The sequence below is a fragment of the Engraulis encrasicolus genome, chromosome 19 (genome assembly GCF_034702125.1).
Source record: "Engraulis encrasicolus isolate BLACKSEA-1 chromosome 19, IST_EnEncr_1.0, whole genome shotgun sequence".
NCBI classification, from domain to species: domain Eukaryota; kingdom Metazoa; phylum Chordata; class Actinopteri; order Clupeiformes; family Engraulidae; genus Engraulis; species Engraulis encrasicolus.
The window spans coordinates 31,086,819-31,100,361 of record NC_085875.1 but is presented as its reverse complement, the minus strand read 5'-3'; the positions used below and the strand labels follow the sequence as shown (position 1 = coordinate 31,100,361).

Sequence of the window (13,543 nt, the reverse complement as noted above, 5' to 3'; positions counted from 1 at the left end):
ATATTATACACGGTGCACCTTTAAAGGCATTCAAAGATGGTGGTTGGGTTGTACAGCTTTGTTTGCAAAGCAATGTGGCATGTGAATGAGTGAGTGAATATGTTGGGATGAACTTCAGGCAAAGATTTCCAAGGTAACCCAGATAAATCACATGTCACCAATGCAACAAAGTGCGATGAAGTCTGTTCTCCTAAATGGGCATGACTTTCTATTGAACTCGATTCATTGTCCTGGGGTGTATTCCAATATGCGGACTCCCCTACTCCCTTGCCTGCTTGTGACCTCATGATGATGTCAGAAATTTAATTTAATATCTTGCAGAACCACAATTCCAATGTAATTTTCTCATTTGCAATTGGGATGATGAGTGAAAAACAGTCCCCCAAACGTTGTTGTGGCCAGGCTGACAGCTAGGAAACGTTATAGTTTTCTCCACGGAGGCAGGCCAGGAAGCAGGGCGAGGCCACAATCACAAGTGGAGGACAGAAATCTGCATATTGGAATGCACAACATGGGGTATGGCTGACATACTGCAGACAAAGAAAATGGAATATTGTACAAGAACGACCACTAGCTGGTGTGGCCAGGAGTGGCACTGCAGCTATGTTATCGCAGCCAAGTAAATAATGAATGGGTGCCAATGGGGCTGTACGCTTCTCATAGAACTATCTGCCCGTGTGATTTTTCCCCTGGAAACAATGGAGTCGCGTTCGATAGATATGAGTAAGTGAAAGCATTTGCCGACACGTTTGCATCTTGTCAAGTGTTAGATTCGTGAAAATGACCCTTATTTCAACTATAGTAATGACATAACACGTGACAATCGACTTTACGGCACTACGCCATTTGTTTTGTAGTTTTAAGTCTGACTTCAGATGTCGATGTGTTTAAAGTTATATTAGGATTGTTGCGGACACCTGTTATTTATTGCATTTAAGGTGGTGGAAAAGCGGCATGTGTACATGGGGTAAAGGAAATGACTGCGCTCATCCTTAAGAATTTGGGCACCTTCAATTATGTTGGACAGCGGTGGGGGGTTTTGAGGTGTGTGACCGTAGATGTCTCTGCTAGGATCAGTCAGAGTACGTCTCTCGTCAGCTCTGGTCGCAGACAGCAGGTATTAGCCCAATGCTAGCGTGTTGCAGGATAAAACTGACACGTCTTTGGGAGAACAAAGCCATGTCAGGAACCTTTAACTTCACTTCTAATACAACTTCCATGATAAGGTACAGAATGTGCACACATCTTTACAAACCAGATAACAGAACCGTCACAAATCCCCGCTGAGCCATTTAGCCCAATAGGCTCCCATTCATCTTTTACTTGGCTGCGTTCGCCAACGGGGCTATAATGGGAGCCAATGAGAGATGCCCATCTCATAGCTTACAGAATTTCTGCTGCAGATTAGAAGAAATTCCTTGTGTGCATTCCAATATGCTACCTTGCGTCCTCCACTTGTGCTTGTGGCCTCGCCCCGCCTCCTGGCCCCTCCTCCGTGGAGAAAACAATGAAGTTTCCCCGCTGTCAGCCTAGCCACAACAACTTTTGGGGGACTATTCTTCATTCACCATCCAGTTTGCAAATGAGAAAATGACTTTACAATTGAGCTTTTGTGAGATATTGAAATATAATGCTGTTGTCAGTGATGTCATCATGACATATTACTTCCTGGTACGAGGCCACAAGCACAAGTGGAGGACGCAAGGTCGCATATTGGAACACACTCAGTATGAACCGTCTCTACCTTATTGTTTCTGCACGTATTGACATATTGAACCACACACACGCACGCTCACACTTTAAAAAAGAAGAAAAAAAACTTTCAACAAAAGAACTTGGAAGATTTTGGTTGATTTCATGTCTCAACACACAAACTTACAGTGTTGGGAAAAAAGTGTATGGATAAGTTGTATGGATACATATTTCAAAACATGCAGAAGGGGCAACAATATGCACTCAAACATGAAAAAACAGTGTTTCTTGAGCTAAACATTGCATTTAGGGGAAAGGTTTTAAAGAAAACACAACAGATCAAAACTGGGTGCAAAAAAACTGAAACAGACCATACAAATAAGTGCAAAGACACATAACACCAGGACATTGTCATCTAGAAAACCGTTTATAACCCCCTCCGTTCTTTCTTTTCCATTCTTCCAGGGAATAAAGGTGGTCACCATGGTTTCCTGACCAATAGTTTCTAGATAAGTAGAAAAAACACAGACACACACACACAGTATCAATATCAGTATAGAATTTACTTGCTGAATTTGCATAATGATGGTAATAAACACATCCACATTTGGCCATTATTGAAAATGAAGAGTGAAGAATAATGACTACAGTTTTATTGGAGCCAAGGGAGTGATGTTTATGGATCCCCAGAGTGGCGGGCAGCCAGGATGCAGCTTACCTGGTTGTGAGGTCTGTGGGGTGCTGCCATGGATGCTGCTCACCAGCGACGCTGCTCATCAGCTCCATCAACTCGCTCAGCGCACCTGCACACCAATCACTTCATATCAGGGCTGGACTGGCCATCTGGCATAGCGGGCAATTCCCAATGGGCTCCGCACCTTGGTGGGCCCCTATTTTCAGAAGTGTAATTTATTTATTTATTTTAATTGTGTACATTTCTGAAAATAGCCGCTAATTATGAGGGGCCCTTTTAAGCTAAAAGTGCCCGGGCCCTTTTTCTCCCCCAGTCCAGCTTCACATACGCATACACATACATATTTTGGACATAATTCCAAAAGGTATGTTTGGCACAAAACATCACCGCAATAACACCATACCTAACATGAAGTATGGTGGTGGCAGCATTGTTCTTTTGTGCTGTTTTTCTTCAGCTGTTACTGGGGCCTTCATTAGAGGGGAGGGAATTATGAACATTTCCACAGGGGCCGTGGTAGTGGCACAAATTCTTCAGCCCCCCGGTAGAAAGGTGAAGATGCAGACGAACTAATCTTTCAGAATGACAATTTCTCTAAGCACACGCCTAAATCTACAAAAGAATGGCTTCACCAGAATAATATTGAGGTTTTGGAATGGCCCAGACAAGACAAAGGTGCTGCAACTAAGTATTAATTTAAGGGTGTGTATATTTATGCAACATGTTTATTGAAGTGTTTTATTTTCTATTATTTCCATTTAAAGCTTTATGTTTGTTTCTCAATTGCATTGTACAGGTTAATAGTTTAGATTGAAGGTGGAAAAAGCTGTGAATTTCTTTGTCTGTCATTTTTTTACATCACAAAAACCTGACATTTGAGGAGGGGTGTGTAGACTTTTGAAGGCACTGTATGTTCCCCTCTACAGGGGAACGACCCTTTTTTCAAAAAAAGGGTTCTATGTTCCCCACTACTTCAAAGTAGACTGCTGCCACATGGCAAAGTCCAGGTTGCTGTTGCAACTGTGTCAGGGCACAATTTGAAAACTCGGAAACATACAATGCGGGGAACTTGGTAACCTTTTTTCAAAAAAGGGTTCCATGTTCCCCGCTACTTCCAACTAGACTGCTGCCGCATTAGTTAGGGAAAGATATGGATATTTTGGGAAATCTGTGAACTAATTTCTTACCAATAGATTTTTTTACCATGTGTTCTTACAGGTGTCTGGACACACCTCACAATTTATCCACGGCCAAATCCAATGGGAATTTCCGTGACACCCCGTCAAAGTTGGGGTGCACAGAAGGCCTATGTAAAAATTGGAACACGGCAGATTGGGGGGAAACGATGCATAATGGGTCATAACTTCTGAAGTAAACTACATACACAGACAAATGAACACATTTTTTCATACATTACTGACCCAATGAATTCAATCGAGGGGTATTTTTGGACATTTGACCACATTTGAACCCCGTTTTTGATCAAAAACCGCAAAAAATGGCCTTAAATGTGTAGAAATATTCATTTTTTTTATCATTTCCAAGTTGTGTCCGTTATCACCACTTGCTCTTCATTTATCATTTACAGCATGACATTATACCGTATATAGTCTGGTTTGATTATTCTATTGGTATTAAGCTGAAATAATAACCCAAAGTTTACTATTTTTAACCCTTTAATGTCCTAGACTGGAACCCGGAAAAAGGTTGCAGAAGGGGCCATAACTTCTGAAGTAAACTACATATAGAGACAAATTAACACATTTGTCCATACAATAGTGACCCAGTGAATACAGTTGAGTGGTTGTTTTGGACATTTGACCACATTTAAACTGCGCTTTTGGTGAAAAAACTGCAAAAATGGCTTTAAAAGTGTAGAAATTCAGTCATATTTTCAAGTTTTATTGCGTCCGTTTTCACCGCTTGCTCTTTATTTCTCATTTACAGTATGACAATATACAGTATATGGTATGGATTTGATTATTTAATTGGTATTAAGCTGAAATAATACCCCAAAGTTTACATTTTTAACCCTTTGATGCCCTAGACTGTAGCCTGGAAAATGATAAAACTGTCAGAATGAGGAATAAGTTTGGAGGTAAAAGGCATGCAGACACAAATAAGTATATTTTTTCATACAATACTGACCCAAGAAATGAAATGGAGTGGTTGGTTTTGACATTTGACCACATTTAAACTGAATTCCAGGACAAAACAGCCTAAAATGTGTTGAAAATCAACCGTCTTTTCATTCATTCAAATTAAGTATTTCATCAGTGTAAGTCCACTTTATAGGCCTACTCTATTTTGGCTTTTCAGGTTTGATGCAAAAGATTCACTTAAGTGAGATTCCGTTTCAGATTAATACCCAATACAATAAACAAATTGATTCGGTACATGATAAATTAAGAGGTGGTGAAAAAAGCACACAATAACATTGGAAACAATGAAAGGGTGGTGATGTTTTTGGACACATTTTAGGCCAAGTATTGCTTATTTTGTCCAGAAATGCTGTGCAAGTGTTGCCAAAAGTGAAAAACAACCACTTCATGTCGTTTCTTGGGTCAACATTGTATGGAAAATCTGTGTTCATCTGTGCCAAGGGCCGAAAAATGGGGTTAGTGCTGGGCAAATTCTCACTGCGGACCCAGGGCCTGCGCCACGGGGGGGGCATTGGAGGGCATTGCCCCCCCCCCCCCCCCCCCCCCCAGGGCTTATTCACCTAAACATGGTCATTAATATGCAACAAATAAGTATTTTTTTTTGAATACAGTAAATATAAATTATAAGATAACATTCCACCTTTGCTTAAACACCATAGCCCTAATAAACAAAGACATGAATAGGCTACACTATTTAGACATTGTCAGTAGACCTAAATGTGAAATAATAAGTGGACAGTGATGAGAAATAATAGGATTGTCCCATATTTAGAAACAAAAGTACTGTTCCGTAGAGCTGAAACTGAGCCCACAATTTGGTTAAAATGCAGGAAATTGCATCTAAGAAATACAAAATGTTCTGGGGGAGGACCCCCATACCTCCCACCAAGGTGCCCCCCCATACTCCATCAAATGCCCATCCAACGACTTGGTTCTGCAGCCGGGTCTGCAAGAACCTGTCCCTGAGGGGGATTTTCTGAATTTTTTTGTCTACCCACTAACAACAGGCCACAGAACCTAACAGTAATCTGCTGTGACAGGGCTCATCATGTGACCGGTAGGCACCAATACTCTTGAATGGCGTGACGTTTTCCATGTGCGTTACGTCCTTTTGTGGTGGAAAACAGCCAATGCAAGTCAATTGGTGGTGTTGGGGTTTCATAAACGAAAGATAAGGACGTGTAGACTAGCGTTGCTCACACGCAACATGCCAAAAACATGTTGTGTTGCCGGCTCTTCAAATAATATAGCCAAACAGCCGTGGAGAAGCATGGACTGTGTTCAAATAGGCTAGCCAATGTAGCATGTAAGTTGATGATACATTCGGTTTGATTTCCCCCATAAAGGGGCGTAACACACATTTACGAGCAAAGTACCCGGATGGCCGTTCATGCCTATAGGCAGCATTTGGTGTTTTCAGGTAATCTTGGAGGGGGCAGCTTTTATTGTTTTTGGCATCGTGGCCAGTTTCTTTTCTCCTTGCACGGGCGTCCATGCCCAGACGGATCTGCACTCTATGGAAAAGTGGCAGTTCTGTGTAGTCTCTTCAGCTCATGAAGCTGCTCGGAGTGTGGCTGCTAGCCGGTTTCTAGCCAGACTGCTGGCTCTGCTACTTGTGTAGCCACCATGTCGTCAGTAATCTGCCCTGATTGGCAGTCAGCTAGTTGACGTGAATAGAGCTTGAAAGTGACGTCACTTCCCACGATTTCATGGGACCTCAACAGCGTTTTTAGCCGAAAATCGTAGCATGTAATCCAATGGCGGTACTAAAATGATATTTCGATCCCCTTCGAGTTGTGCCACGAGCTCCACATATGTTGTTTCTGATATTTTTGTTTAATTTTTCGTACAAACCCCTAAACTTTTTTAGAAAGCTGTGTTTCTTCACATTTTTCATGCAGACGGTCTCGGAACAAAACCTTGATACTTCTGCATGAATAATCTTTATCTAGCCTCTTAAACAGCATATTTGTACCCCAGCGGATGTAATGACTGAGATCGGAAGATATTTACTCACTACCATGTTGTTAGATGGTCAGCTTAGGTCCCGTGAAATGCGGAACTAAGGGGCGGGACTTTCAAGCTCTATTGAGTGTCCAGTCCACATGTTTGTGACGAAGTTCACTCACTGCTTCATGAAGCAGCTTTTTATGTCTTGGGAAGTCACATTAGATATTTCTGTCCATCTTTTTTTGCCAAGCATTCAACCCCACCTTTCTAAGATCATGCAGATCTCATTGTGATCATGCAAATATCTGCGGAATTGCAAGCACGGCTATTAACTGCTGGGGGTGGGGTTGTGGCTTGACCTGGTAAACTGGATCACAGACTACCATCCCAGTTTGTCAGACTGGGGGACCTAACATCAGAGTGTGTGACTGTGGCCGCTGACTGCTTTGGCTGTGCCCAGGACAAAGCCATTAGAAAGGGCCTCCAACTCAATACATTCAATGTAGTGGAGACCGAATTCTGGGCCCCATCTCTCCCTGGGCCCAGGACAATTGACCCCTTTGTTCCCTCCTGTCAGCTTCCCTGCTGGTGCACCACAGGAAACCGCATTCCCCAGTAGCATTTACCCTATTCTGTACTCCACCGAATTCATCTACAGCTCAGAGCACTTTGTTGGTGGGTGCCAGGCTAACCAGATACAGCTGAGCACCACTAAATCCAAGGGAGATGGGTTTGGTTTGAGTATTTCAGATATACATTAGAGCATCTCTGGATGCACAGCATATCGAATCTTGTGCTGATGGGCTACATTTGCAGAAAACCACACCAGATGCCTATACAGTCAGCTAAGAACAGGGAAATGAGGCTATAACTCACACAGGCTCACTAACATTGGTCAATATAAGATTGGGCACTTAGCTGCTGCTTTTTATCCAACACACATTGGTGACAGTCCTTGGAGCAATGTAGGTTTAGGTGCCTTGCTCAAGGACACTTCAGCCATGAAGGTGTAGGGAGAGGTAAGGATGGGATTTGAACCTGCAACTCAGTGAACTTCAATCCAACTCCCTAACCATTGCACCACGAATGTGAAAAAGTTTTTTTTGGGTGACCATGAAATCCACAGTTAACCATGGTTTATTGAGCATGGTTTGTGACTATGGTTAAAACATACACATAAACCATGCTGGGAAAAAACATGAAAACCATGAATAACCATGATCCATGGTTAGTCAGGAACCACAGTTTTCATGGTTACCCAAAAACACTTGCATGAGCCATTATAAGCTTAATTCTGTGGTTGTTTCAGAGTTAGAGAAACCATGGTTACTTTATCATAGTAAAACCATGGTCGATTTTTTGAAGGGCTTTAGCACCACTTGAACTATTCTGGAATACCACAGCCTACCTGAGTATCGTTGAAGGCAGTTAAAGCAGTTTTGTAAGCAAAAGGGTTCCAACATAGCACTAGCAAGGTGTACCTAATTAAGTGGTCGTAGAGTGTATACCTGCAGAGATAACTACTTTTTTAGAATCTCCAACAAAAGCTATTATTAGCAGTGATGCAATTATGTATGATTTGATAAGGCATGAATAGCCATATTACATCATTTTATTTTGACACATAAATAAAAATGACAAACTGAATGGTGTAACTATCAGGTCAAATGTTTATCCTAAATAATATGTAGTATATTCAAACCACTGTAGAAAGCTGGAATAACAGCCAGACGTGGTCTAAGCGAAACTTAGGCGGTTTTCTTTTCTTTTTTTCCCTAATCAAATCGCATATTTACCAAAGAGGGTGATCCAACTAGCTATCGTACCAATATAATATACAGATATATACTTCAGAGATACATAGCTCTCAGAAAAAAAACATAGAGGAAATTTACCAAGCCCCTACCCCCACCCCAACTGCTACCAGTGACCAGCACCCGCCCACCTAATTGCACCTCCACCACACTGACGTCTATGAGAGTTTGATCATTTAAAATTTGATCAAAAGTTTAAAAAGAAAAAAAAAACTCTGTTTCATTTCTTGGGTCAGTATTGTATGGGAAAATATGCTCATTTGTGTTAATATGTGGTTTACCTCCAAACTTATCCCACATTCTGACAAATTTGTATCATTTTCCGGGCTCCAGTCTTGGGCATTAAAGGGTTAAAAATGTAAACTTTGGGGTATAATTTCAGCGTAATACCATTAAAATAATCAAATATATACCTTATTCTGTATATTGTCATCCTTTAAATGAGAACTAAAGAGTTAGAGGTGAAAACGGACGCAATAAAACGTGAAAACATGACTGAATTTCTACACTTTTAAAGCCATTTATTTGCCGTTTTTTGACCAAAAGTGCAGTTTAAATGTGGTCAAATGTCCAAAACCTCTAAATTGTATTCACTGGTCAGTGTTGTATTGACAAATGTGTTAATTTGTCTCTGTATGTAATTTACTTTAGAAGTTATGGCCCCTTCTGCAACCTTTTTTCTGGGTTCCAGTCTAGGGCATTAAAGGGTTAAAAATGGTAAACTTTGGGTTATTATTTCAGCTTAATACCAATAGAATAATCAAACCCAGACTATATACAGTATAATGTCATACTGTAAACGAAAAATGAAGAGCAAGTGGTGATAACGGACACAACTTGGAAATATGATTAAAAAAATGAAAATTTCTACACATTTAAGGCCATTTTTGCGTTTTTTTGACCTAAAACAGGGTTCAAATGTGGTCAAATGTCCAAAAATACCCCTCAATTGAATTCGCTGGGTCAGTAATGTATGAAAAAATGTGTTCATTTGTCTGTGTATGTAGTTTACTTCAGAAGTTATGACCCATTATGCATCCTTTCCCCCCAATCTGCCATGTTCCAATTTTTACATAGGCCTTCTGTGCACCCAACTTTGACGGGGTGTCACGGAAATTCCCATAGGATTTGGCCGTGGATAAATTGTGAGGTGTGTCCAGACACCTGTAAGAACACATGGTAAAAAAATCTATTGGTAAGAAATTAGTTCACAGATTTCCCAAAATATCCATATCTTTCCCTAACTACATGGCAAAGTGCAGGTTGTTGTTGCACCTCTGACAGGTTAGGTTTAGGGATAGATTTGGTCAGGGCACAATTTGAAAACTTGGAAACATACAATGAGGGGAAAATAGAACCCTTTTTTTAGAAAAGGGGTCCTATGTTACCCATTCCCATACAAAGACAGGGGAACATAGGACCCGGGGAACATAGGTACGCTACCGTTAAATGAATAGTCTCTCCGACTTATGAGACGCCCCCAATGTCAATGTGCAATATGATAATATTGCATGACCAAGCATACAGGGTGTATCTGAGGAAGTATAACATTTTAGTGATGATGTGTGAGACCCATGTGTGATATATTGCCAAGGGGTCACCTCATATTAAAAGGCCTACTACTTAGGCCCAAGTACTTATTTAGTGCTTTTTGGGAAATGCATCACAATTCAATTGTAGTAGATGCAGACAGACCATAGAATGTCTATCACCATCTATGAGTCAATATCAGACAAAAGCACTAAATTGAGTTTTAACATACCGTACTTCTTTTTGTTTAGGACTTGCTGTGTGACACTCCTAATGTACATTTGTTTCCTTTGTTTCCACTTTACGATGTCGAGGATACGCGCACTCACTGCTGAAGGCAATAATTGGTCTTTTTTCGTAGAAATCACTTGCCCAATGCGTTTCGCCTCCATTCTTGCTTGAGGGAGGGTTGACGCTTCTTTTTCCAGATGGATAGAAGGGCGCATCGCTGAGGGAAATAATTGGTCTTTTTTTGCATTAATCACTTGCACAACGCGCGTCCTCTCCATCATACTTGCTTGAGGGAGGGTTGACACTTGCTTTTCAAGATGCATTGAAGGCATTTCACTTTCAGGACAGTGAGCCACAACTTCTTCTTCTTCTTCTTCTTCTTCTTCTTAGTTTTTGTTGGCGGTTGGCAAACAACGTTTTGGAAGCATTACCGCCACCTACCGAAATGGAGTGTGAGTCTAGACGAAAGCTTAACTCAGCTAAAGGAGAAAAAAAAACAAGAGAGAGAGAGAGAGAGAGAGAGAGAGAGAGAGAGAGAGAGAGAGAGAGAGAGAGAGAGAGAGAGAGAGAGAGAGAGAGAGAGAGAGAGAGAAGAGATTATATCCTTCTAATCAGTCCTGTGGCTTCTAGATAGGAAAAGAGGTACTTAAAGCATTTCTCACTTGAGTTTTTCTGCAGTATTGTTTTCATATCTAACTGTAGGCTACACTTTCTGACTCCAGTTCTAGGATGAGGTGCTGCCTCTGTGAGCCACAACCAAAGAAACTCAAGAGAAAGAACAATCTCTTGGCGGGGAATGCATTGGCCACGGTGTAGTAGGGGGGCGTTGCCTGAAGACACGAGTGGATGGAAAATTAACTCCCTTGCGCATGGTCATTGGTCAGTGGGTGCGATGGATGCCATTTTCGTACTCCCTTGCACATGGTCAGTGGGGGCAACACCATGATGGATAATTTGTGGCCAAGTAACGGCAGCTGTTGGTCAGCAGTAATTGCTGGGGGTAATTAAGGACAGCTGACAGACATTCACGCTGTCCTATGACCTGTTCCACAGTGAATAACATTTCCGTACTCCCCTAGCCATCATTTCCTACTACGCTGTTATGACGTGAGTAAGCCCTCTTGTCTCAAGCCTCTTTGGCCACAACAAACTTTGGCACCAGCAGCTGATTTTAATTGAACAGAATAAAGGGGTGTGTAATAAAGGGAATGGGTGTGTCATTCAGGGAAGTTGACTTCTGCAAGTGAGCAGTCTGACTTATTCTGAGCACAAGCGCCAGAAAAACACTTTTTGTTTGGAAAGAAAGTGTGCAAGTGTGCAATAAAACAACTTAACGAAATTGGGGCATCAAGGCCTTACTATGGCGCTCTTTTGAAAGTCGCTTTGGTTATAAAGCGTCTGCCAAATGCAATGTAATGTAATATAATGTAACGGTAGGGCACTCGTCTGCTACGCGGCTGACCCGGGTTCGATGCCGACCCTTCCCCGTCTCTCTCCCCACTCGCTTCCTGTCCCATTCTTCACTGTCCTGTCCAAATTAAGTTGAAAAGAATTTTCATTCATTTTCATTCATTCATTTTCATTTCATGATCATGCATTTACAGATCATTGAATCTGCTCAGGCAGAGGATGAATTTTTAAGCAGACTGGCCTTTCTAAGGTCATTCATGGAAGGTTTTGATTCTACATGTGTTTACATAGTTGGAGATTTTAATGCTGATTTATCTGATAGTAAGTCTTTATTTATGAGAGATTTAAATGAGTTCTGTAATGACAATAACATGATTTTAACTAGTCAGATCTTGCTACCTGACGACAGTTTTACTTATGTGAGCGATGCTTGGCAAACTACCTCCTGGCTTGATCATTTAGTGTGCACTGCAGATGCTCATTCCTCAGTGGTTAACATGGAGATCAAATATGGCTTAGCCACCTCTGATCATATGCCTATATATGTGACACTAAATGTTGACAACATTCCAGCTCTGGTTCCACTTAATGACGTAAATGACACTAGAAAACTGGATTGGCTGAAAGTAACTGCAGGGGATTTGGAAAAGTATTTTTCTTCTACTGACAAGATGTTGGGTCTTATTGAACTACCTAGAAATGCCTTGTTGTGCCAGGACATGAATTGTAAAAATGATGACCATGGTCATGAATTATGCTCATTGTATGATCACATAGTCAGCAGTCTTGTTGCTTCAAGCACCTCTATTACTACTCGGAGAGGCAAAACTCACAGTAATGCTAAGCCTGGATGGAATGAACACGTTAATGATCTTCATTCTGCTGCCAGAGGGGCTTTTAAACTCTGGTGTGATGCAGGCAGGCCAAGACAAGGCCCCCTGTTTGAAAATAAAAAGGTCACAAATGTTAAATTTAAATATGCTCTTCGATTTATCAAGAGGAACGAAAACACCATGAGAGCTGATGCACTTGCTAACAGGCTCCAGAATAATGATTATATTGACTTTTGGAAGGAGGTGAAAACAATGAACAATTGCAAAACATCTCTGCCCTCTGATATAGATGGGGTGTCTGGTATTGAAAATATTGTTGAGAAATGGCGTAAGCATTACCAAGATCTATTTAATTGTATAAAGAATGAGCCATTTGAAGTTAATCATATTGATTCATCTGAAAACTTTGTAATAAGATCTGATGAAATTCTTGAGGCAATATCTGCACTTGATAATAATAAGGCATGTGGCATGGATCAAATCTGTGCTGAGCACCTGAAGTATGGCAGCAAGAAACTCTGCCCTCTTTTAGCAATGTGTTTTACTGGGCTCCTCACCCACGGAGTGCTACCTGAGTCTCTTTTGGCCATATTGCTTGTTCCTGTCCTAAAGGACAAAGCAGGCAAACTGAATAGTATTGACAACTACAGACCTATAGCGTTGTCTAGTATTCCCTCCAAAGTTTTAGAACAGGTCCTCATTAAAAGGCTTGATGTTTTTCTATTAACAACAGACAACCAGTTTGGTTTTAAGAAGAAACATGGCACTGATATGTGCATATTTGCGTTAAAGGAAATGGTAGCTCAGTATGTGAACCAGAACTCCACTGTTTTTATGTGTTTCCTCGATGCTTCTAAGGCTTTTGACCGCATAATTCATACTAAATTATTTATTAAATTGCTACAGAGGGGGGTCCCAAAGGTCATCATCAGGATCCTTGTGTACTGGTACAGCCAACAGACGATGCGTGTCAAATGGGGGTGTGGTATATCCACCCCATTTCATGTATCTAATGGTGTCCGCCAAGGTGGGCTTTTATCTCCTGCCTTGTTTAATGTTTACATGAATGACCCAGAGCCATACAGAGGGGAGAGTTACGCGATTGGAGGACCAGGAATTAAACGCCAGCTCCGCCTTTCAGCGAGATAAGGGTGTTCCTAAAGCGGCTGTCTTTCCATAGACTCAACATAGAACCACCACATTAACAGTCAAAAATAAGGACTAACG

The 13,543-nt window shown here is 41.3% G+C and overlaps 1 long non-coding RNA gene across 1 annotated transcript; it reads right to left on the bottom strand.

Annotated features, from left to right (window-relative positions):
• Nucleotides 1–1,843: 1,843 nt before the first annotated feature.
• Nucleotides 1,844–10,446, bottom strand: LOC134470109 (uncharacterized). Its single transcript, XR_010039155.1, has 3 exons — nucleotides 10,075–10,446; nucleotides 2,411–2,495; nucleotides 1,844–2,197 (listed from the first exon to the last, which is right to left on the bottom strand). It is a non-coding gene; the product is annotated as an uncharacterized LOC134470109 (long non-coding RNA).
• Between the last annotated feature and the right edge of the window lie 3,097 nt (nucleotides 10,447–13,543).